At 38.7% G+C, this 25390-nt stretch overlaps 1 protein-coding gene across 2 annotated transcripts in view; it reads left to right on the forward strand.

Annotated features, from left to right (window-relative positions):
• Positions 1-25390, forward strand: part of Chrm3 (cholinergic receptor muscarinic 3) — a 467271-nt gene that overhangs the window by 106898 nt on the left and 334983 nt on the right. The window contains exon 2 of one of the 2 annotated variants that reach the window (XM_036188620.1): positions 25050-25158. The exons of the other annotated variant lie outside the window; for it this stretch is intronic. The gene's annotated coding sequence lies outside the window, so the exon portion shown is untranslated. The remainder of the gene's footprint in view (positions 1-25049; positions 25159-25390) is intronic. 2 annotated transcript variants of the gene reach the window in all.

Genomic DNA, 25390 nt, shown 5'->3' on the forward strand with positions numbered 1-25390 from the left:
CTGCTCATTCATACCTACAACAGCAGCGCCAGCTCTACTGTGTTGGCCAGGGAAGGTGCAGGGGCCACTCTCCCTAGTGCTACAGCTGGTTAGAGGCAGGGCCAGTTTTCTTGCTCTCTGTCCCCAGGGCCAGCTCTCCTACCTGCCACAGGCAGAAGGCAGAGGAAAGGGGGTTGAGGGGGAGCTTCTCTCTCAAGCCTATGCCACCATATTGCACAAGAGAGGGGTGGGACCAGATCACCTACTCTCACACCTTCAGGGCTGGCTCACCCATGCCCCAACAACAGGGTCAGCTCTACTATGCTGCCTAGGGGACCTACAGTGCCTACCCTGAGTGTTACAGCTGGTGAGGGGTAGCATGAGCTCTCTGGCATGCCACAGGTAGCAAGAGGCAAAGGGGGAGGACATCTTTCCCTCACCACCACATTGGCAGATAAGGGGTATGGGACCAGCTCTCCTACTCTTACAACCTCAGAGCAGGCTGACCCCCTATGAGATACTTCTTTTTTTTTAAGATTTCAAAGGGTCAGTGTTTTCTATGCACAGAATTTAAGTGGCTTATGTATGTCACTTAATTTAGTCCCTTCCACTATGAGTCCTGGCTACTGAGCTTGATCTGGAAGAAACACTGCAAACGGAAACATTTCATTACTTAGACCAAGACAATTTTTTTTTAATTTAAGGATTGTCTTAATCCTCCATATAATCTCCCATGTGTTCACATATAGTACCTCTCAGGACAAAAGTAAGTATATTGCTAAGTTGTACATTGAAATGCTTGGATTTTTCTTTATTGGTATGTGGTTCCAAGAGCCATCATGCCTAAAACTTAAAGTATCTCTTGTTTGACTAGGGTGTGTGTATGCATGCATGCATGCATTTTTCTGGAACTGAACTAAATATTCAAGTATTCACTTAAATAGCCTTAAGCTACTCAAAATGCTTTATAAGTTTTTAAAAATTGTCTAAAATTTCAAGAACATTGATATGGCTTATAACTATTATATTGATGGCATATAACTTTTTACTTTAAATGAATATCTAAGATAGCAGTTGCTCATAGCTATTTAAAATATTCTGGAATAATGATGGTGTTAAGGTAATTTTTTATATTTTGTCTTTGCTTAAAGAATTCTGTAGTATTTGGACTTCAAGAGAGAGAAAGAGATCTATTGAGTTTTGTTTCTCTGTGGTAAGCCAAGGAGAAATTATTTCTCTAGACTTTAACTCATTTATTTTCTACACACATGTTTTATACCCTCAAATGTGTTCTAGACAAACAATTACTGTGAAAAATAAGAAGTGACAGGCCTTTAACTATTTTCATCATTCTTTTATGCAGACAGAAATCTTCATCTTAAATGAATAAAATTAGATGGAAGTTGCTAGACTCCATCTCTATTTTGCCAAAACCAAACAAAATGTGATTTATTCACTTCACTATAAATAAAGTTATGCTATCCTCAGGAACATGCTAAATGTCTCAAATTTTGCTATAATTTATGGTTATTAAGATAAAAACAAAGTGAAGACTTTGGAGTTCCTTAGTGATATGAGCTATGAAATTAGGGATCTGACAGCTTTGCTTTGTTTGATATGTTTGTGATTGGCATGATAAGATAATTACCCTGTTAACCTTATATTTTAAAAATGTATTTTTATTATTTTTCCAACTTTTTTTTTGAGACAGGGTTTCTCTGTGTAACAGCCTTGGCTGTCCTGGAACTTGCTTTGTAGACCAGGCTGACTTCGAACTCACAGAGATCTGCATACCTCTGCCTCCTGAGTGCTAAGATTAAAGGCATGTGCCATCATGTCCAGCTATTTTTATTGTTTTTAATTATATGTGTGTGTGCATATTTGGGTAGGTATGTACTCATGAGTGCAGGTTCCTGTGGAGTCCAGGAGAAGGCATCTGATACCCTGAAACTGGAGTTACCATTGGCTACCTGCCCCTTTGCATGGCTACTAGAAACCAAATTTAAGTCCTTTTAAGAGTAGGAAATGTTCTTAACCACTGAGCTTTCTCTCCAGCTTCTTTAACATTACTTTTAATAGCCTTTAAAGCACACATGTCACTGCTGTCTTACCCCATCTCCCCATGCCATTTTGGTCTAGAATGCCAAAAAGCTGAGAGGCAGTTTTTGTGCTTATTTGCAAGAACCATGTATAAGCTCAACATGGAAAAGGATTTGCAAGCAGTTTCTGAAACTGTGAAAATATGACCTAAAGCCTTAGACCTTCCGCCTATTTGTAAAATGAGCATGAAATTATTTCCCAAGGCTATTATGAAAATTGTAGAGCTGTTGCCTATGAATGTGCCCTGCACTGACCACGTCCATTGCAATGTTAATGGTACTGCATCTGACTTGGGATGCTTTTCAAGCTCTGACTTGCTTATCAAAGGTCCAGGATGCTCTCATATTAAAAAGTCTGGGGAAGATCTGATTGTTTTCCACCAGTTGTGTGGCATGGCATAAGTTCTCTGGCTTCTTGAAACTCTGGTTTCTTATCTCCAAAATGAGGAAAACCATTGGCCTCACTCCACAGGACTCCCAAGGGTGGGGTGTAGTTAGAGTTTTCCTGCCTGGCCCAGTCAGGACAAATCTTTCTCACCTGCCAGTACCACAGTCGCTCAGATCCAACCAAGTAAACACACAGAGACTTATATTTACTTTATAAACTTATAAACTATATGACTGTGGCAGGCTTCTTGTTATCTAGTTCTTCTATCTTAAATTAACCCATTTCTATTAATCTATATTTGCCACTTGGTTCATGGCTTACCTGTACCTTTCATCTTGTCATGGTGGTGGCTGGCAGTGTCTCTCTGCCCCCAGCCTTCCACTTCCCAGAATTTTCTTCTCTCTTGTCCCACCTATACTTCCTGCCTGGCCACTGGCCAATCAGAACTTTTATTTACATAGAGCGATATCCACAGCACTTCCCCTTTTCTTTTTTCTTTTTTAAAAAGGAAGGGTTTTAACTTTTACATAGTAAAATTACATATAACAAAACAATTATCAAGCAAGAATTACAGTTATAATATTAAAGAAGATATCCTATCTATCTTATATTTGTGAGTCTAAGGTTTTATATCTAACTTATCTTTTATCATAACTGAGGAAATTATAACTATCTAGTCTTCAACCCCATCAAAGACCTCAGAAGGATATAATATTACCTGAGAACTGGGAGAAGGATGCAAGCAACTTTCGGGAGTCTTGCAGGGTAGACAGAGACAGCTGGCATCCTGGACAGTCACCTAATGTTCCTTTGTAAAGTTGGGGTATTTGTCTTCAGCCCACAGGGCTAGAGTCTCTTGGTCACTTTTTTTAGTGTCCTGTAGAATGTCTGGCAGTTTCCTCTGCGAAACAGGAACCTGAAGGACCATTTTGTCAAGCAAAGTTCAGTGGTCACCTTTCTATGAGTCCTGCATGTCCAGTTGATCAAGCAATCCAGGCAAGAACAGTTTCTTGCCCAAATGGCTATTTTTGCCAAGGTGAAGATAAACTCCATATGAAGTGTCTTCAATACCCATCCTCCTCTCTGAAGTAAAACAGTGCTGCCAGGAGCAGACATGTCTCACTGTCCAGAAAGTCTAAATTTTAAAAATATTTTAAATACCATATTCTGTAGGTCTTTGAAGTATTTGAAGATTACCTGTCTATCTGAAATATCTCTGTATATACCTAGAAGACTTAACTAACATGGCTACGAGTATGATTATCATAGATGACTAATTATTAACCTATTTTTAATTATCCATTATAATTTTAAATGAGCTGTACAAACATGATACCTTAAACAAGAGTAGAAATATACACACAGTATAACAAAATTAACTTTAAGTTTGTATCAATAGACTAAAATCTATACCAATGTAAAACATTTTAAACAAGTTGTTGTTCTTTAAAAGTAAGTTCATTAATCTACCCTTTCATCCTATTATATCTATATCAGTGGGGAGAATTAAAGGAAGCCGTATGTATACACCTCTTCACAAATCAAGTTATTGGCAATTGTTATCTTGTTTTGTTGTGTATTTTTTAGAAAACCCACTCTAGTAGCTACATAAAGGTCACACCCAAAGAAACTGAAACAGAGACAGGTGAAGGAATTTGCCCAAGTTTGCACAACTTATAAACAACTAAGCCAGAGCTAAAGTTCTCCTAGATCCAGTGCAAAGCTTCCCTGTTTATTCTACATCAGCTGGTACTGCTGTTTTCATTTGGACATTGGATGTATTATGACCTGAGCTTCTTAGCAATGTAATATACTTTAGAGAGCTGAGCTGGAACTCTGTGAAGTGTGTGTACTGTATGAGGCTTTCAGTTCCCACTAATGTCTATAGCAAGCAAGTCAAGGGCTTTCAGACTCTACAAAGGAGTCACCTTTTGAGTGAAGAAAATATTAACATATAAAAATCTGAATCATTCCAATCCTGCAAATGATAATTATGAAAAGATGCAGCTTAAAAAGCACAATTTTGAATGTCTTTGTGTTCTTGTACATTCTACTTTAAAAATTAAATATGACAAATCAGGGATATATAATCATGCATTTGAGGAGAAAAAGACAATTTTCACACGTTTTAATTGCCTTTGAAAATGCACAAAGGAAGAATACATAGCCAAATTTTGGAGGCTATCTGCAGTAATCAAACATAATCCACTTACTAAATATTGTGTGGTGATAGTAAATACATTTTAAAGGCTTTTACCCATTCATAAAAGAGAAACAGGTGAATATGTATTTAAACCAAATTGCATTGTTCACTTAATTCTTTTAGCTGATCCCTGCAAGCCATTCTCAACTTCCTGACAGATGGATGCACAACATTTAAGTATGAGGCTCCTTTGATCAGTTACAGATTACTATGCTTTAAGAGCTCCCCAATGTGTGGCAAAATAAAGACTTAGACCACCAGAGAGATGTTCTTGGTGGGAGACAGAAAAAATAAATGTAGCCAAATATAGACAATTGGTCTACCTGGTAAAACATTGCTTCTTTCATTTCCTATATGTATTGGATATTCCCCGTGCTCTTCCTCCTTTGTCTTCCTCATTCGTTCTCCCCCTTCTTCATCCTCCTCTTCCTCTCTGTTCCTCCTCCTTGTTCTCATTATTATTCATTATTTAATTTACTTTGAGACTGATGAGTTTTGCACTATATCCCAGGCTGGAGTGAAACTCACCATATAACTTGATCTAGAATCAAATTTATGACAATTCTCCTTCATTAGCCTCCCAGTTACTGGCCTTAGCTTATAGGCATGGCCTGTATGTTCATATAAATTGAACGTTTTGAGTAAAACTAGCATAAGTTGTTGCTTGCTTTGATTTTTTCTATGTCTCTTAAACGCAATTAAAGTATTACTACAGTTAGGAAAACAACATGACTTGCGATCATTGCAGGAAAACCTCCCCATTGTGTTCATCGGGGCAGTCGATATATACTAGTTCCAGGTAAATTTCCTCCCAAAGGCAGGCTACAGTAGTGTTTGGGATGCTCATGGACCAGGCACCTGTGTCGCCCCATTAACTATCCTGAATTTACTTCAGTGTTTTTATACAAAGATTGGTATGACTACAGAATAATGGACTAAGGGAATTTGCATAATAAAGATTTGCCTTTTAGGTTGAATTGACACTTTTACTTAAAATTTTGCAAAGCGTCGGGTGGTGAGATCAAAGAGAAATCATCTTTTTATTTCCACTTCCCAGACACTTATTTACAAGGGAAATAGACCATCTTTTTTCTCAGCTTTACTTCTTTGTTTTGAGTATAGCTATCTAATAGTTAATGATAAGTCTAGTATTTGTTCACCACTAGACTAAGGATTAGCTACTGAAAATAATATCCTCACATGCATTTACTTTAAGAACACAAGTACATATAACTGGAGTATTATTTGTTCCATGTATATATTATAAAATTTAGCATGTCATACACAATTTTCTAGATAAGTAAAAAAACAAACACACAAAAAAAACAAAAACAAAAAACCTATGTAGACTTTTCTCTCTAGGAAACTAAATTAAAATTCCAAATTTAAACAAAGATGCAAAGATGCTGAGGTGACATTACAGTTGAAATAAAGCATCTTTTAAGAGATAATCATAATAATTATATCTTCTTTTGTGTCTACTAAGACATGTCAAAATGAGCTTGCAAAGTTTTAATTCTTTATTTGATATTAGACATATGGTTTTCTTTTTTTGACATTTATTTTGCTAGTAATTGATGTGTTAAACAGTTCATTAGCTGGATCAAGGCAAGAATCAACATTCTTTCATCACCAAAAACAGGACCTATTTTGGAATGAGTCAAACAGCAGTGAGCTCAAAGATTTTTAACAGAGAATATTAAACATTGATCAGAATTAATTTGGCTTTCCTAATAGTTATACATAAAATACAGTTCTCCCAATTTTATTGGTATTTGAACTTACTTTCTCATTTCCATGTGGTTCAAGCTTATTTTTGACAGAGGATACAGCTCAACAATAGAGTACTTTTCTGCCATATGCAAGACACTGCATTCCATCCTCAGCACTTTAAAAAAACAATTAATTCACTTTCCTTACCTCCTGGGGCTCAAAATACATCACCCTGTGTATAAAAAGCCAAATATTTATATTTGCCCAATGATTGCTGAGGAAATCTGTTTTTCTACAATATATTGATACTTTTCTACCCCAAAAATGAATACAAAAATTAAATAAAATTATATCAGGAATGGTTGGAAATGGAAAATTTTTGTGACCCATAAGTAAACCAGTATTTAACAATCTTAACAGGTGTGTCATAATTTAAGTCAAGCCAGTAACTCAAATAGCTCTCACACCAGGTTCTTCTAACCTTTGTGGCAGGAAGCTCCCTTGAGTAGATCTAATATTGACCTTGTTGGAGGGAGACTTTGATGTATTTGCTGAGGCATCTGTTGACTTTCAAAAGGCAACTTCAATCCAAGGCATTTTGTACATATATGACATGCTGTTAGCACCAATTTGGGAAGGGTTGCAAATGGATCCTGCTAAAAATCCACTCTTTTTGGAGTTATGTAACTATGAAACACAGGAAAGAAAAGAAGAGGGGAAAAAAACTCACTTGACCCAATATGAACTTTAAGGAGTAAGGATTGAAAGAGTATAAAAATAGAAACATGCAGGAAATCCTTCTGAATGTGTTGTATTATTCAGGGTTGTACTGAAATGAGCTAGATTAGCTGGTCCTCCCACATTTCTATAGCAGCATCCAGAAGTCTCATTTTGGGTCTCAGCAACCAATCTAGATGGCAGCTTTCAGCTGGTGACTGATGATCCCCCTTTGTAGCCATCATCAAATGGAACAGTCTCAGTCTCTGCAGCATAGACCAATAACTGTCAGGCCAGCCTTACCCTGTTCATATTTTTCATTTTTAGAATCTTGGCTCCAGTGAAGTGGAGATTTTGTGTAGGCAAAGGCTCTCTGAGGCTCGGGGAAGGCAATGAGGAACTGTAGGGATGGCTCAATCAAACCTGCTTGCCATAAAAATCACAAGAATTTTATTTGGGATCTCTAATACCAGTGTGACAGGGTGGATGAGGGTGGCAGGATACAAGAGAGTCTCTGGACCTCACCAGATAGTCAACTAACTGATGCGCTCCAGGTTCAGTGAGAGACTCTGTCTCAAAAAACCAAGTGGAGAGAGAGAAGTGAACAAAGGAGATACATAACATCAACCTCTGGTCTCAACATGAACGTTCCCCAAGTGCATACACACACACACATACACACACACACACACACACACACACACACACACACACACACACACACGAAAGAGTGGGGAGAAAAGGAAGGAGGAAAAATAAGACAATCGGTTTCTCCATCTTCCAAGGACTCAGCTTCTTTCAGTAATTATTCACTGAAAAATTTCTGCAACCCTCAAGTGTTAGCATGATAATAATAGTTTCCCATAAATAGAGAGAGTATAAATGTACATCTTTGTTATTCACTGTTTGAAGTGATTTCTGATGCTGAAATACTATACCATATGAATTCCAGTAAGTTGTCAAAGGTTTTCTTCGATGTATGTGGTTTTGTAGAAGTTATGAAATTTCATTGCACTATTGAGCAAGGAGGTACTTATGGGAAAGATATATACTGCTATCTTAGCCATAGTTCTTTTGTGCATGGGTATATGTGTATATGGTACGCTTGTGTGTATATGCACATAGACACAGAGATATTGTGAATGAACATGTATGCACATGTATGTGGAAGCCAAAGGTTAATATTAAGTATCTTCCTTTATTGCTCTACACTTTTTTTTTTGAGATAGGGTTTTTCTGCATAGCATTGGCTGTCCTGTAACTTGCTCTGTAAACCAGACTGGCCTTGAATTCAAAGATCCACTTGCCTCTGCCTCCAGAGTGCTGAGATTAAAGGTGTGTGCCACCACTACCTATACTTTTTTTTTTTTTATTGAAGCAAGATCTCTCATTTGAACCTAACTTGCCAATTCACCTAGTCTAACCTAGCCAGCTAACTCAAGGATCCTGTCTCCACCAAGTGCTATTCTAAGCAGACCAGCATACACACCCAGCATTTACATGGGTGTTGATGAAACAAACTCCAATCCTTATGATCTTGCTGGGAGAATTTTATCTCCAGAGCTTCTCCTCAAACCACTGTAGTTCTCACCTCAGTGTGAAACAACAGAACCCTTCTATGAGAATAGACTCATATTTTGATTCCTTTAACATGAGCATATTATTTTAATCATCTGAAAGTGTATGACTTCAAAGCTATGTCCCAAAAGGCTTTGCAGCATTCATCTTTCTCTCTTGGATTTCTTGGCATTAAGGTAAACAGGTGTTTTGTAACGCAACACCTGAAACTTGAAGAAACTCCACTAAAAGACAAGGCTATGTGAAAGGAAGTGAAGCCTTTAGCTACCACCTGACACTCTCTTGCCAACCTAGTAATTATCCTCTAAACAGCTGGTGCATAGTCCCATGCAGGCCCTGGTAAAGCCTCCACGTCTAGACAACACATGTCTGCACCTGCTCTTTGCTTTCTACGGGATTTCCTATAGATGTCTTGTCTCATTGCCCTCTTTCATCCCTTCAAGTTTGTATTTGGTCATTGGGTAACCTGTATGAATGACCCTCAAGCAGCCACACCCAGCCTTCTCAATGAACCCTGTTTTACACAGCAACAGGTAACAGACAAGGACATGAGGAAATAGGCATTCTGGAGTGCCAAAAGCCTAGGTGTAAAGATGTCCACAAAGAGACATTTAGGCTTTGAATTTCCTGACTTTACAGTGTGGAGAGAGAGCTTGGTTTTAGAGCAAGTGGCTCTCAATGTTGGTAAATATCATCATATGGATTTGTGTAAGTTCTAGAAAGCACACATCAAAATAAGGCGTCATGTAGCAAAACTGCAAGTCTTTCAGATGTGACTTTCTTGAATATATTGTTAATACTCCTGTGAGCATTCCTTGTGAACCAAGGCCCAGACATTCTCAGTTGAGAAAGCTGTATTAATCTTGTCCTGTCTCCAAAGTATCAAACATCTTTAGGATATGGGGTAGAGAATTAATCCAGCCTAGTGGATGGTATTGTGTAGAGTTTTCCCACCCATGTAAACTGCCTAAAATACAACAAGGAAAAAATAGAGAATGACATGAATCAAGTTGATTGCTTACCTTAATATTGTTTACACAGATAATAATAGATTGTGTGAACAGAAGGTAGAACATGCATATGTATTATGTAAGTGTTTTTGTTTAAAGTTGTATATTGACTACTTATAAAATACAATGTAGAATTATTTTCAATGGTGTGTAGTCAGAGATTGCCATGCTGCCTCATGAAATTATCACCAAGATCTTAAGAACAGAATGTGAGTATCCTATACATGAAGAAATTGAAGCTGAAGGACTTACCTGTACTAGGCCCAGACATGCCACAACTAATAGCATCAGAGTACAGGCTGGAAACAAACATGTCTTCACATACTTCCCACTGTGTTGAAGAGAAATGGATTGTGCAGCATCCAGTGACAATGATGCTCATTAGTTACTGCATAGCTCTGTGGTGTAATTGTGTCCGTGGTATAAAAGGTATCTAAAGAATGCTTGTTAAGGGACTGGCCACAGCAAAATGCTTGCCACAGATGTGTGAGAAATTCAATTCAGATCCCCAGCATCCCTGTTAAAAAAACAGGAATGGTGGTGTGTGATTGCAGTCCCAGGAAGGTGGAGACAGGTGGATCCCTGGGACTCAGTAGGCAGCCAGCCAGGCCTAATGGATGAGTCCAAGTCCCAGTAAAAGACCCTGGCTCAAAAAAGAATGCAGCCTGCTCCTGAAGAGCAACAACTGAGGTTGAACTCTGGCCTCTACTGTACATAAACCTACAAATACATGCATATTCATGAACACACACACTGTATATGAACACCTACACACACACATATGCATACACACACACACATGCATACACACACACACACACACACACGCACGCACACACACACACACACACACACATGCACACACACACGAACGCACGCACACACACACACAGCTTATATGTATACACTGCTATTCAAATACAGTCTGTTGGCTTGCCACAGCAATCTCCCATGCATCCTCGGGTGGAAGAAATGGGACATTGTCAAAGGAAAATGTCATGCTGCTTTCTTTCTCATGCCACCCTTGCTGGATTCCAGTATGGTGTCAGAACTGCCTTGGGTGCTTTTGGAGCCTGCCTTCCACAGATGTGTTAGAAGTAACTTTTAGAAAAGTCAAGAGCTGTAAATGACACTTCCACTTGGCACATCTCCTTGTCTCTATAAATTCAAGATCTCAAAGTAAGTGAGACTAGCCAATTTCGCTAAAATCATATGCAGTTGTCTTTCTTTATTGCCTACATGTCTGAACCTTTCAGTCAGGGGACTTTTCTAAGAGCTGACAGTTAGATGGTGGTGGAGGAAACATAGGGTCTTAGAGACAAAGACACAGGTATGTGCACCTGTTCATACTCTGAATTCTCAGAGTACTTTGCTTCCCGCTCTTCACATTCCAGCTGCCATCCCCTCTGAAAAGCCTTTTCCAGCTTTGTCCAAGGCCACTCCACACACCATTGTTTATCAGACTTCCCTGGGCTTTTCTTCCCAGCAGCTGTTACCATAGGATCACCTGTTGCTGCATGTGTTTTCTGGGTAGTGTCTATCTTCCATACCAGCTTGTCAGCCATACAGCCATGGGGACACATGCATTATCTTGCCCATAGAGTTCTAGCTCCTACCATCATACCTAATACCTAATAAATATTTGATAGATCAATGAGTATTTGATTTAGTTTGAGTCTCTGGCTTTATTGACTAGTTGTCTTACAACATACTGTACTAAACCAAGCATGTGTTGCTCTATATTGGCCCATTCTCTCTCATTAAGGAAGGAGTAGCAGAATTAGATTCTAGGAGCTGTAACATCCTGACCATGGAAAGAGCTTCCTGAACACTTCCACCCTGGTTTAATGTTTAACAATTGGAGCCACTGATGTCTAAAGGTGAAATGACTGCCCAGATTGAAATAGCAATAGTAACTTAAGTAAGATGATCAGTTCATAGACTACTTTATATATTACCAGTGCAGGAGGGAACAAACTCTCAAACACTGACGTTTTACAAGTGAAAAGGCAGTTTAAAAGTTAAAGATAAGTTAATTAATGCAAATGACCAGAGAGAGAGTTGTGGTTTAAGACAAATATAAGGTCTGAATCCACTGTCCTTGGTGTTTGAAAATGTGAGATATATATATCACAATTCATGTCTCATATCCTCTTATAAAACTAAGAGTCTTTCAGTGTATTTTCATGTTGGGAGCAGGATGAGGAACAAATAATACTGTATCTGTGAAGCAATTAGCAGTAGCTGGTGAGAAGGCATATGTTTGGTAAAATGTAGGTTTGAAAGGGGATGGAAGAAAAGTAGACAGAGACAGACACAGGACTCAGCAATGTAAAACCCTTTCATTTACAAGTCAGGCAAGTGAGTCCAGATGTTAAAACTGAAAATGAGTGGTCAGATGAGAAAATTGAACTTTTAGAAACAATAATGCTACATGGAGTATGTCCAGCTTATGACATACTGATAGACAAGATGCCCAACCCCAGTCTTGTATGTCTTTTTGTTAATTTGTTGTTACTTGTTTTTTACATTTTATTGAGAAAGAGAGAGAGAGAGAGAGAGAGAGAGAGAGAGAGAGAGAGAGAGAGAATGCACGCATGTGCAGGCATGCAGAAGACAGCTTGCAGGAGTCAGTTCTCTCCTTCTATCATGTGGGTCCTGGGGATAGAACTCTGGTCACCAGACCTATCAACAAACACCTTTACCCACTGAGCCATCTTGCCTATACATATAAATATGTATGAGCATATCCACTTCCATATCTCCCCACCCTCTCTTTTGCCCCTTCCTCACTCTCATTAATTCACATTGTTCCACCAGACAGTGTTGAAGCCGGAAGTTTTCCTGTGTCCCACAGCTGCTCAGTCCCAAATAAACACAAAAAGGCTTATATTAATTACAAACTGTGTGGTCTATGGCTCAGGCTTATTATTAACTAACTTTTATCTTAAATTAACCCATTTCTATTAATCTATGTATTGCCACATGTCTTATGGCTTTATCTGTGTTCCATTATATCTTTTTCCCCTAGTAGCTCTAAGGGCTCTAAGTGTCTCTCGGGATACCATCTTTCTTCTCCCTGTATCTCTCTTGGATTTCCCACCTGCCTATAACCTGTCTTACCATAGGCCAAAGCAGCTTCTTTATCAACCAATGGTAGCAACACATATTCATAGCATACAGAAAGACCATCTCACAGCACAATGTCACTTCTACTTTCACGTCATATACACCTATCTGATTTTATGTCTGTGTATGAGAACCAGAGACCACAAATCCAAGAAAACATTTGTCTTGCTTAGATGGCTTAGTTTGCTTGTTGGTTATCTCCAGTTGCATCCATTTCCTGCAAATGCCACAACTTCATTTCTCTTTATGGATGAAAATATCCATTCTTTATATATAGCACATTTTCTGGTCTGTTATTCTGTTGTTGGACACCTTAGGTTGGTTCTGTAACTTAGCTGTTTTGAATGAAAATATGATAAACACTGTCTTAAATCCATCCAGACTACTGAACCTGTGTCTCACCTGTTATCCCTGTGAAAATCCAGTATGCCCATCTTTGTGTTCACTCTAGATTCCTAGAGATTTAAGGACTACATTTTATATATTATACATGCATACTAAGTTCTCATATTATTCTCCTCCTTCTCTCTCTCTCCCCTTTTAGAAACGAGCCTTCTGTGGTTTTCAAAATAAATACAAATTTTACTGACAGCTTCTATATTTATCTCCTCCAGAAGACAGATCCCTGCCATTGTGCATTCCTGCAATCTGGCATTTGATATGAGGAGGCCACCCTCCCTTTTACAGAACTTGAACCCCCACACTGTAAAAATTGCTCTGCCTCTCCTAAGACTGGGAGACTTTAAACATATTGATAGAGTATTCAGTGAGTTGTGGCCAAGTCCATTCTCAAGCCTCATAAAGTATGCACTAAAACTAGATGAATGTGTTTAAGAAAATTGTTGTAGAAGTTCTTACCCTGAGGCCTTTGGGTAGTGAGTCAGACAAGAACACTGCCCACAACACTGTGCCCATCCCGGTGCTTCTATATCTTGGCTGCTTGGTTCCATCATCCCAAGGACTTTTTTTCTGATTTCTTTTATCGTTTGATAATTTCATACATGTAAACAATATATTTTGGTACTATTTACCCTGACCCCTCCCTTTAGTGATATTGCAGAAGCCCTTGAAGCTCAGGACAGGCCAATTTCAGCTGAGTTCCTGGGCTTGGACTTAGTGGGTCTTAAAGCCTCTCAGGAGACTATTGGCAGACAGGTTGGGAAACCCTCAGCTGAACTTACTTGGAGTCTTATCTGGGTTTGAAGTGGACTGAAAAGAGACATGGTCTTTTTTTCCAACATAGGGAGAGGTTGAAATGGAGTTAAGTTGCCAAACTTCCTCACAACTAGTATGCTAAAACAGATCCTGTCCCAACCGAGAATCTTCCTCCATCTGAGTCTGTCTTTTCTACATTCAAATAGTCCCTAAAGAAGAGCTGCTGATCTAAGTTACCCTGTAATTAACTGATTTACATCTCCTCCTAAGAGGATTCTTTTATCCAGTCCTGAACAGCTGAATCTTACTTCTAACTCTACAAAAATCTAGTTAAGGTACCACACACAAATCACTGTGTTTTAATATTAATATAAACAATAACTTTTCTTTATTCAAGTGCTTTAACTAGGCATAATGGTACACCTGCCCACTGGATGTAACCCCATTGAATATGAGGGCTGGCCTGCTATGAGTACTTTCTAGAGGCTCCTAGCTAATGTGACGTCCCCTCTTGAGTCAATAAAAACTGTTCAATACCATGATTGGGCCTTTGATGCTGTTAAATGCAAGTGTATGCTCCTCATGTCATATCTGTGTTGGATGAGACTAATTCCTGAACCAGGGACTGAACACTGTTATTTATTAGACTTTGTATTCTTTGTTACATTTTCTTTGCCACCAACTGTAAACCAAGTCTGCCTCATCCACGGTGACAACCACAGTGGTGAAAATAATTTTCACTAGCTTACTTTGACATCTACAAACCATAGTGAGTCTTTTATGAATGCAATTTCATTTCATGCTAACAACCTATAGACAAGTTAGTGTATTTATCCTACTTCTACAACAATTTTCTTAAACACATTCATCTAGTTTTAGTGCATACTTTATGAGGCTTGAGAATGGACTTGGCCACAACTCACTGAATACTCTATCAATATGTTCAAAGTCTCCCAGTCTTAGGAGAGGCAGAGCAATTTTTATAGTGTGGGGGTTCAAGTTCTGTAAAAGGTTTCTCAGATGAAAAAAAAAAAAAAAAAAAACTAGTCAGTTGGATAAAGTTTGCTCACCAAGGTAACATAGTTAATAAATGACAGAACTAGAAGATCCAAACCTAAAATGTTAAATTTTCAAAACCTAACTGTTGAACAAGAGTTGTGGAGGTCAGATTTCTTTTTTTTTAAAGTAATGCTATAAATATAAACCAACATTCATTTGTATCTTCCCATGTTTCCACTCACTGTACCTTCACCAGCCTTTTCCTCAACCACCTCTGGCACATAGATTGCTGACAATCTAAGACAATTGGGAGTCTTGCCAAGTGTTACTCTTGAAGTCTAGGGTGTTTGCTCTCTATTTTAAGATGAACTGTCATCTTCAATTTTTAGACTCTGTTCAAATGTCAAACAATTCTCTGGGAAGCTTTGACTGAGCTCCTGTGTCTGTTTAATTTGTCTCTCCTCTGTTTTTTTTTTAAAGTCCTTGGTCAGTACTCCATCACTTACTAGCTAGCGACTACTGGGGCTTTAATTAACCTTGCTTAGCCTCAGTTTTCCCATCTACACAAAGGAAGACAGTCAACAAAACAATCTTGGAAGCTTATGAGTATGAAAGAATATCATTCATCTGTGGTGGTTTGAATGACAATTGTTTCATAGGCTCATATGTGTGAATACTTGGTACTCAGTTTGCAGAACTGTTAGAGAAGGATTAGGAGGTATTGGAGGAGGTGTGTTACTGGGCATGGAGTCTTTGAGGTTTCAAAAACCTATGCTGTTCCCAGGTAGCTCTCATTGCCTCCTGATACTGCCTTAAGATATAAACTCTCAGCTACTGCTCCAGAACTATGCTTGCCTGTCTGCTGTAATGATCCCTGCCATGATGGTCATGGACTCCAGTCCTCTGTAATTATGAGCCCCAAATTAAGCACTTACTCTTATAAGTTGCATTGGTTGTGGTCATTAGAAAAATAACTGAGACAGAATACAAGGTAGTTATCTTCACATTACAGTGTAAGAATTTGAAAATTGTTGACTATGCCATTCTATTTCATCTTACTGTACTAAAGCGTGTACCATTGTAGGTTCACTTCTGAGGACTGTGAACTTCCCAGCTCTGGGGTCTTGGCCATATTTACAATACCAGACATGTGTTTTTCCTTCTATAGAGCAGACCTTAAATTCAAACAGAATGTGGTTCATTATTCTCAAAACATTTGGGCCATTATTGCCTTCACAGCATATCTTGCCATGCATGTTATTATTGTAGCTTGCAGGGTTGCTGACTTTTCTCCCTGAGCAGCATGCCTAGCACCTTCTGGTACTATGAAAGCTAGCCAGCAGAGAGGAAGCTTCCTAGTCATGTTCTCAAACTTTTAAAAATATTTTCTCCTGCTATAGATTGCTTTGTAGGAGGGTGGGCATGATGATCTGTTATTTGTATTTCTAGGTTTTGCCAAGTGCTTAGCCCAGAATGGAAGCCTGTGAGCTCATGCATGTTGCTCAACTCCTCCATCCCAAAAGGGAAGTCCCACATAAGCCTGAAATGGGGCTTAAGAGAAAAGTATAAAAGTGATTGATGTAGAGGTTCTTTAATAAATGTCACCCTCTGTTATTATTTACTTTTAGAAATGCAATGGATCAATTTAGGACACGAGCAGACATTTTTGCATGACTGGTTTCTTTCTCTTACACTGAGACTATGGTACGTCACTACTGCCCATGCTGCTGGCTCATTGACCACAGGTAGCCCTCTGTGTAATGGGCCCTGATTTCTGCAGCTCTGTACGAGCCAGGCTCTCGGAGAAACCTGTAAGTCACCTTCCGTGCATCTTTGACAAGGAAGAACACTTCCCTGAGTGGGTTCTGTTCACCCTGACTTTTGGCTGACCATCTGTTTGAAGGCTTGGGACACAACAATTGCAGGATAAATGAGGTACCTTCCTCTAGATATCAGTGATCTAATGACAGTAAATGCCAAAGCATGACTGACAATGTGACTAGTAACCTTCTTTACAAATAGAACCCACAGATCCTAGTGTAGCAGAGGTGAAGAAGAACAATAAAAGAGCATTAATTTAATTTGAGATAGAGGCAAAGTCAAATACTTTTTTCTGGAATAATCCAACTTGGCTATTTTTCCACTGATTCAGGCTTCAGGGGAAAAAAATCTATGCTTGTTCCACCCCCTCATCACCTCCCATTCACTTCTGAACTCGATGATGTCTTTTTCTAGTATCTGATGGAAGGGTTTGGCAAAGGCTGCCTTTCAAGAAAAAAAAAATCATTACTGGGAAATATATGTAAGTCTTGCTTTGCCTGAAAAGGCGATTCACCAGACTGCAGCATGCCCTGTGATGAATGGTTTCCAGTTACCTACAAATTCAGAAAAGGGGAAATATGAAATTCTAGGTCTTTAATTGTAAGTGATGTAACTCATGTGTTTTGTATGTCAACAATTATCTGTGACTTTGCTTGGGCAATGATATTTTTATATCTCTAGCCACTCATCATTCATCACTAGAATGCACCTGTCTGCAGATGTCGACATAGGAAGGGTCAAAACTGACTTCAACACTTCACTTCAGCCTCTTCTTTAAAGGACCTTAGCTTGTTTTAAAACATTTAATTGTGTATATATGGAGAAGGGGTAGGAGATTTTTTTTTAAAGAATATTTTTAGGAGAATTTTCTATAAATTAGCAGGCAGGTAGAAAAAAGCACAAGAGAATTTACAACTTGCAGTATAATCAGCTAATTGTATAGAAGAAAATAGGCCTTGTATTTCTTGATTTTAGAACCTAACATAAAATGCACCAGTTAAAGCCATGTAATATTGCATGGGGGGGATGTAAAGCAAAGTATGGAGAATTTGGATATAAAACTCTTTCAATAGCTTGTGGTAATTTTATTTTTATACATTGAGTAAGATGAGCCTGACAGAAAAGGGTTCAATCTGTATGAAGTTTTCATGGCATTCTGGAAAAAATGCAAGTACGGAAATCATTTGTTGGAGCTATGTAGTAGTAGAGAGTTGACAGGAAAGAACGTGGGTAACTTTCTAGGGTTGTGGGGTTGTTTTATATCTTGACTGTATTTTTATACCTCTGTGTTTGTTAAAAATTTCCCATCAAACCTCATATCAAAAGGACTGTTTCCATACTTAAATTATTCCTAAAGGAGCATACTGAGCTTAATTATTTGACCAATATTACCAATATAGGGAAGAGCCTCAGTTTATATACAAGTGACTTGGCCTTTACCACTGACAGACTGAGAAACATTTACCTGATAGAAAATTCATTCTGGTGGGTGATTTAATTGCACTCCCAAGTTCCAGACTCTCCCAGTCTAATACCTCACATGCTAAATGTGTTGAACTGACTTCTTCAGTTATATGTGTAGATCTCCTTTGGATTACGATTTTATTTTAAAATGAAGAGTCATGTATATTCTAGCCTTGATCTACTCAGTGACTACAGTTTCTGTGAAATACAGATAATCCTAAAGATACTAAAATATTGTGAGAATAAGAGTCATGTACATATAAAGGATTCATCCAAGTTCTGGGCACGGGCAAGCATGTGAGCAGCATTAAATGTACTTGCTTAGCAGAAGGAATGGGAACAGAGTGAAGGGGTAGAGGAGTTGGGGAGAGGCAGAAGAAAGAGAAAGAAGGAAGAGAAAAGCAGAAGCATGTGGTGAAAATAATGAGCTTTTAGCCAAGCCTTTCAAGGAGGTTTCCCAAGCATCTTTTCCTTTTTACATAGTTCTTATCCTCAATGTAAATAATGAATATGATAAGTCTCAGTCTGAAAGTGACTTTTAATCCTTTCCTCCACCCCAAGGCAAATGCTCTGGAAGCCACTTCCTCTGTTCTCTTTGTTGGCCCTTTGCTCAAACTTCTGACCTCTTTTCTGCATTAGCTAAACTCCTCCTCACCCCTTAACGAAAGGGCTTGACCACCACTGTACCACCTCAACAGCTCTGATGCATGGAAGAGAGCCCTTTGTCCTCTGCCTGCCAAATGGATGTTTCAACCCAATTAGATAATGTTGGAGCTGTATGTAAAATTCAAATAGACTACAGATCTGCTCTAATTTGTAAAGTTATATCTGAAAAAGCCCACTGATTTTTCTCTAGTTAATTTAACTGTCCTTATTTCAACTCCATAGGATATAGCCACTGGAACACCAGACCAGAGAAAGCAGCATACATAGAAGTTCATTTTCAGTATGCTTGATCTTTTAAAGTTTAATAGCCAATAAATACAAGCACAAAGTGACAGCTGTGTCATTACAAATGTAAACACACCCATAACCTTACCCCGAGGCAATTTTAAACAATCTTGGAAACATCTCCTCCTTTCATTATGCCTGAATTGTTCTCATGCAACTTACCTTTTATTTTCATTTATTATTTCCTATCTAGGTACCAGGGCCATCCAGGCAAGGTACTAAAATACTTATTTCAAAAGCCAGCAGGATGGCTCAGTGGGTAAAGTTGATTGCTACCATGCCTGATGACTCCAGTTTGAGTGAAATCCACATGGTGAAAGGAAAGAACTGCAATAATTATCTCTAATGAAACATGCTTTTAAAATTGTAATAAAGAGAGGGAAAATATAACTTTCATATAATTTTCTATATAAGAAAATCCAGCTCCAACTAGCACTTTATGTGTCATGAATTACCATTTTCCTAGCTCCTTAAGCCCTAGCATATGCTTGAACTGGTGATCTATCTAGTGTGAGACTCTGGCCCCAGATTATCCTGAGAGGAAGGCCAACCCCTTCCAAACAAGGAATATGTTCCATTCCCCCAATGATCCATTTCCCTAGTCACACTGTCAAGGTCACTTTTGGTGTTTTCTTTGTGACATGGTGCTTTTTATTATATAGACTTCTATCAGTTTGCTGTACCTTTATTCTGTGATGGTGTGATAAGAATAAAGGAAGAATCAGTTTCCTCACGAATAGTGCCAGAGGGTGGGTTAGAAAGTCCTCAAATGAACACCTGAAGTTCTGAATGAGTGCTAAGTGAGATGCCCTCTAGAAGGTTGACCTTCTGTGTCTCTCTGGTCATGGTGCTCCTCTGGTCAAATATCCTTGCCCCATTTCAGGAGGAACTTCAATGTCCTTTTAGTATGTTGAAATTTTGTTAATGTCTTCATGTGTGTGTTGGTGCACATGTTCATATGTGTGGGCACACAGGTGTCCATGAGTGTGGACACTAACGGCCTACTGCGAGTGCCATTACTCAGCCCCAGGGATCTACCTGTCTCCACCTACAGAGCTCTGTGATTAGAAGTGAGTACCTGCATGCTTGGCCTTTTATGTGAGTAACTTGGGTCCTCATGTTTACAAGGCAAGTGTTTTACTGGTTGCAGTATCACTACCAGGCCATCATGTTGACATTTTTATCTTGATAAAATACAGAGCGGTGTATTAGCTGCCTTCCTTGCCGGTGTGACCAAACACATGACAGAAGTGACTTGAGGGAGGAAGGATTTATTTTGGTTCATAGTTTAGAGGCCACAGCCTGCCCTAGCAGAGCAGGCATGAGGGAAGGACTCAGGACAAAACCAGCTCCTATTCAGAACACTGGCAGCTTGTAGCTTGCTTGCTGACATCTCAACCAATCAGAGAACAAAGACAACTCCAGACAGAAACAGCCAAAGTATAACCCTCAAGGGTCCAACCCAGGATCCTCCTCCTGCCAACTACTCTAGTTGCACCACAAGCTGAGGACTGAATGTTACAGACACTGAGCTTGTGGAGGACTTAACATATTAGAGCCATAGTGCGAAGTTTGGAGTGTAAGTGTCCCATTCAGGCCCAGGTGCTGAAGACTTACTCTGAAGCCTCACATTACTGTGGGATGCTAGAGTCTTTCAGAAGCAGGACCCAGAGGAAGTGGGGTCCCTGAGGGCACTCCCTTGAATAGGACAGCAAGACCTCAGTCTCTTTCTCTTTCTCTTTTTCACTTGACCACAAAGGCAGATTTTCTCTGCCATACCTTATTTTTCTATTTTTGCAGCATGATAAGCCCAAAAGCAACAAGGAAAACCAACTATTGGTTGACACCACAAAACTGTGAGCCAGGATAAACCTTATTTTTCTCCATCACTTCTTTATCCCAGGCATTTGTTACAGTCAGAGAAACCTGAATGACATGGAAAATGTTGGCATAATTTAACCTTTGCTTGCAGGAAGTTAGCTTCATAATGTGTTAATTGCTTATGCTGAGTGGGAAGCTGTAAGGTGAACTGTGTCTATTTTAAGTAAAGTAGGTGGTTTAAATGACTACATTTCAAATAAAATTTCACTTCAGTAGTTCTCTAAATCTTTCTCTAAATGTTTCCATTATGGTTGGTAAAATAGACTAATAAACAGCTCTCCCTAAGGCTCTGAGAAGAAATGAGAGGCCATCCTGAGGGTCTGGGATGTTACTATTTATTTTAGAAGTTTATACACATTATCTTCTTTTAAGTGTGCATTTGAGCACCATAAGACTTTCATTCTCAGGAACAAACCAAGGAACTCATAACAGCTTATCTACAGCCACACCATCTTCCCACTAATCTACCAGCCAAAGACTGCATTAATAGTTTATATTCTGTGCTTTTATATCATGTCAACATAGCCTCCATATTTATTATAATATTAAGCCATCATATAGGTTGAGCAGTTTAGATTACACAGTGATAACTCTCTCCCTTTTGTTGTTAAAGCCCCTCACATTCCAGTGGAAGATCACACATCCAAGAATATTTGGGCAGCACAAATTGATTTTGTTGGGTTTTGAAAACAAAACAAAAATAACACAAAGTTGTGTGGATAGTGGTGGAGACTGGATCTGGGAAAGGTAGTCAAAGGGATAGTGAATATGATCAAAAAACTAATAAAAAAATTTTAACAATAGCTTCAGGTTATTGTTTACCTAGAAAATTACCTGTGAAAAGCAGTTTAGAATGAAAGTGAGAACAAGTTTAGTTTGTTGTCAGGAAATGTCTAGACTACAGAATTCCATATACTATGCCAGTGAGATGACTCAGTAGGTAAAGGTGCTTGCCAACAAGGCTGATAACTTTAGGTTCCACATGGGAAAGAGAGAACCTGACTCCTACAAGTTGTCCTATTAGCATGCAATGGGTGTATGTATTCTCTCTCTCTCTCTCTCTCTCTCTCTCTCTCTCTCTCTCTCTCTCTCTCTCTCTCTCTCTCCATCCCTCTCCATCCCTCCCCCTCTCCTTCCCTCTCCCTCCCTCTCCTTCTTCCTATCTGTCTTTCTCTCCCTCTCCATCTGTCTATATCTGTCTCTGTCTGTCTGTCCTTCTATCTATCTATCTATCTATCTATCTATCTATCTACCTACCTACCTACCTACCTATCTATCTATCTTGGCAGAGTTTCTCACTAGCCTGGAATTTACTGAGCAACCTGTTCAGCGAGCCCCAGAAATCTTGCCTTATCTTCTTCCCCACTGTTGTGATTACAATTGCACAATGTCACACCTGGATTTTAACATAGACTCTTGAACTAACTGAGGTCTCCATGCTTTTAAGGCAAGTACTGACTATGCCACCTCCTGAACTCCCACATAGACAAAATACTATATGACATAAAATGATATGATATTAATTATAGTAATGATTTATGTACCAAATAGTGTAACAAAATAATTATAGGTCCTGGATCAGAATTTTGAATAAAGTGGGTTTGTCAAATGACTGCATTTTTACCAGTTATCTAGAGAAAGCCCAAAGCTAAAAGTTGTAGTCTACTCAGAGAAGACACAAGATAAAAGTTAGGAATGGGGCACAGGAGAGGTCTGTACGTTCGACAATTAAATCCAGTCACCTGTAGTAGGCAAAGCAGATGCATTAACAGAAGCAACAGAAAGGGAGAGAGTGGGATGGAGCCAGAGCCAAAGGAGCAGAGCTGAGGATCACATGGCACAAAGCACACTTTTGTTCCCAGCACACTCATTTTAGAAGCTCTGAGAACAACCCTGTTCTAGAAGTGATAGAAGTTGGCTTTGGCAATGAAATCAGTTATTCAAGACCCTAAAATAAAAATATTCTGGAAATTTTGTTCAGTGTCAAAATTTTCCCACTGAAACCCAGACTTCCTTTACTCCAAGTTATTATTGGATAGGGAGCCATTTGGTCATCTCCCCCGTTATCTGTGCTTAATTCACTTCTGTGAGGGAAGATGAATCTTTGGCATCTAGTTTTCAGTTTCTCTCATTTTGCTGAGCGCACAAAGCCAGTGCTCTGATTATAACCTTTCTGATGCCTTTTAATTGGAAAGACACATTTGCACAGACTGCATCCACAGTCAGGTATGTAACACACCCAGTTTGTGCATTCCGGCTTTCCTTTTCTCTCATCTAGGCATCCTTGTTATGGTCCACTCTTTGCCTTTAAATAAAGTCATATGGATGGAAACCCTTTCAACCCACTTGAGCATTTGGGGATTAGGTAAATCCCCTGATGGTACCAAACTATGTCTGCATGGATAGTTTAAACTAGCAAGGCAGACTGTATTTCACAAAGGCTCAGTTCTCTCATCGAAGTATAAATGAAGCCAAAGTCTTTGTGAATAAACATCTGTGTCCATGTCCCAATAAAACTTCATAGAACCTGTTATTTGAAATAAAACAACTTATGCAATTCTTTTTTTTTTTTTTCTGAGCTGGGAATTGAACCCAGGACCTTGTGCTTACTAGTCAAGCATTCTACCACTGAGCTAAATTCCCAGCCTAAACTTATGAAATTCTTATGACTTGTTTAAAGATGTAAAATCATTCTTAATTCACAGGCTGTGCAGAAGCAGGCAATGGGCTTGAGTTTCCTGCTCCCCTGCTCTGGACCACATAGTGCCGAGCTGCTTTTGTCAAGGGTGAATCATTGGTGCCTCCAAGCCAGCTGTTTCCCTACATTCCAGAATAATTGTTCCTAGCTCCCAATTTCCCAGCTCTTGATTACCTATAGAAGCCCTATACACTGTGATAATTTCAATTTCCTTGCATTTCTGCAGTCCTTCCCCTGGGCATCCCAGGATGAGGGAAGGTGTCTCAGTCAATTGCCAAGCTAGTGTATAATCTAGAACAAGTGTATTGTTCTCTCTTGGTAAAATTTCATTATTTAAACATGTCAGTCTTGGAGTTTCTAATTAAACTAATTTAAACAACTAACATGGAATTGTTAAATAACATATTTGAATTTCATTCAAATGATTTTTTAAATACTTCATTCTATTTTTTACTTCTTGGGAATGTGTTCAAACAGGAAGATAACATTGGCCAGTAAATTACAAGAGAGATAAATGTGCAAATTCAGATCCTGACAATTACATGCTAGTGCCTGAAGTTGTAGGTATCACACTTTCTTTTTATTCACTCAGCAAATATTTGCACATGCCAGGCACTATCCTGAAGTGAGCATTTTATGTACATCTATATTGAGAAACAGCAAGAACTAGAACATTTTCAAGAGCCATGGGGGCAAACATTTACTCCATCAAATGTGATATTGTTGACATCTGTCACTTGTGCTACCTGACCATGGAATACAAGCAAGTATAGGATGAAATGTGCTTGGCATGTTCTAAATGGTATGGAATCCAACCCTTGGGACTTGTAAAACAAGATGGTGAGCTACACTGAAGTTTTATTATCAAGACTAAATGAAATATCATAATCCTCAGGATATACCAAATCCTTATCAGAGGATAGGTTTGCTTTTTGTTCAATTTGTTTCTTACTGATAAATTTATGTCTTCCCAGAAGCATTGTAGCAATTTTCTACTACAACATTTCTTAATCATACTTAGCATTGAACTAAATTTATTTCTTAGTCATACTTTACACTGACTAAAAAGACAGTATGTTCTCATGGCTATACTTCACACTGTGGGCAAACCAGAGGTATGTAAATGAAGGTCCTTCCTGTGACTTTTTTTTTTGTCAAATATCTATTACTACTATTATGATGCAGCTTGAAAAGACACCCTTGTGAAAATGATATTACTGATGCCTGTTGACTGATTTTGTAATTGTTTTTTGTGTCTATTTAGATATGACTGGTGATGGCATTTACTTCAGTTCTGAGTTGCTCAGTGGACTGTGGATTAAGTGAACCATATCCTTTCCCATCATGATACACAACATAAAGGCTCTACACTTGTAGGTATCTTTTATTCAGCTTTATTTATGTGATTATGTAATTGAGATCTGTTTTTAAAATATAAATTTATAATGAAAATTGTCCACAGGGTTGATAGTATGAAATGTGATTGTAATTATTCTCTCAGTTTCAATCCATTGTAAGATGAAGGCATACCCTAAAATATACCTGCAGTAATGTGAACAAATAAGTAGGGTGCTGTAATAGCTGGTCTTGGTTGTCAACCTGACA

Source organism: Onychomys torridus, chromosome 5 (assembly GCF_903995425.1).
Source record: "Onychomys torridus chromosome 5, mOncTor1.1, whole genome shotgun sequence".
NCBI classification, from domain to species: Eukaryota; Metazoa; Chordata; class Mammalia; order Rodentia; family Cricetidae; genus Onychomys; species Onychomys torridus.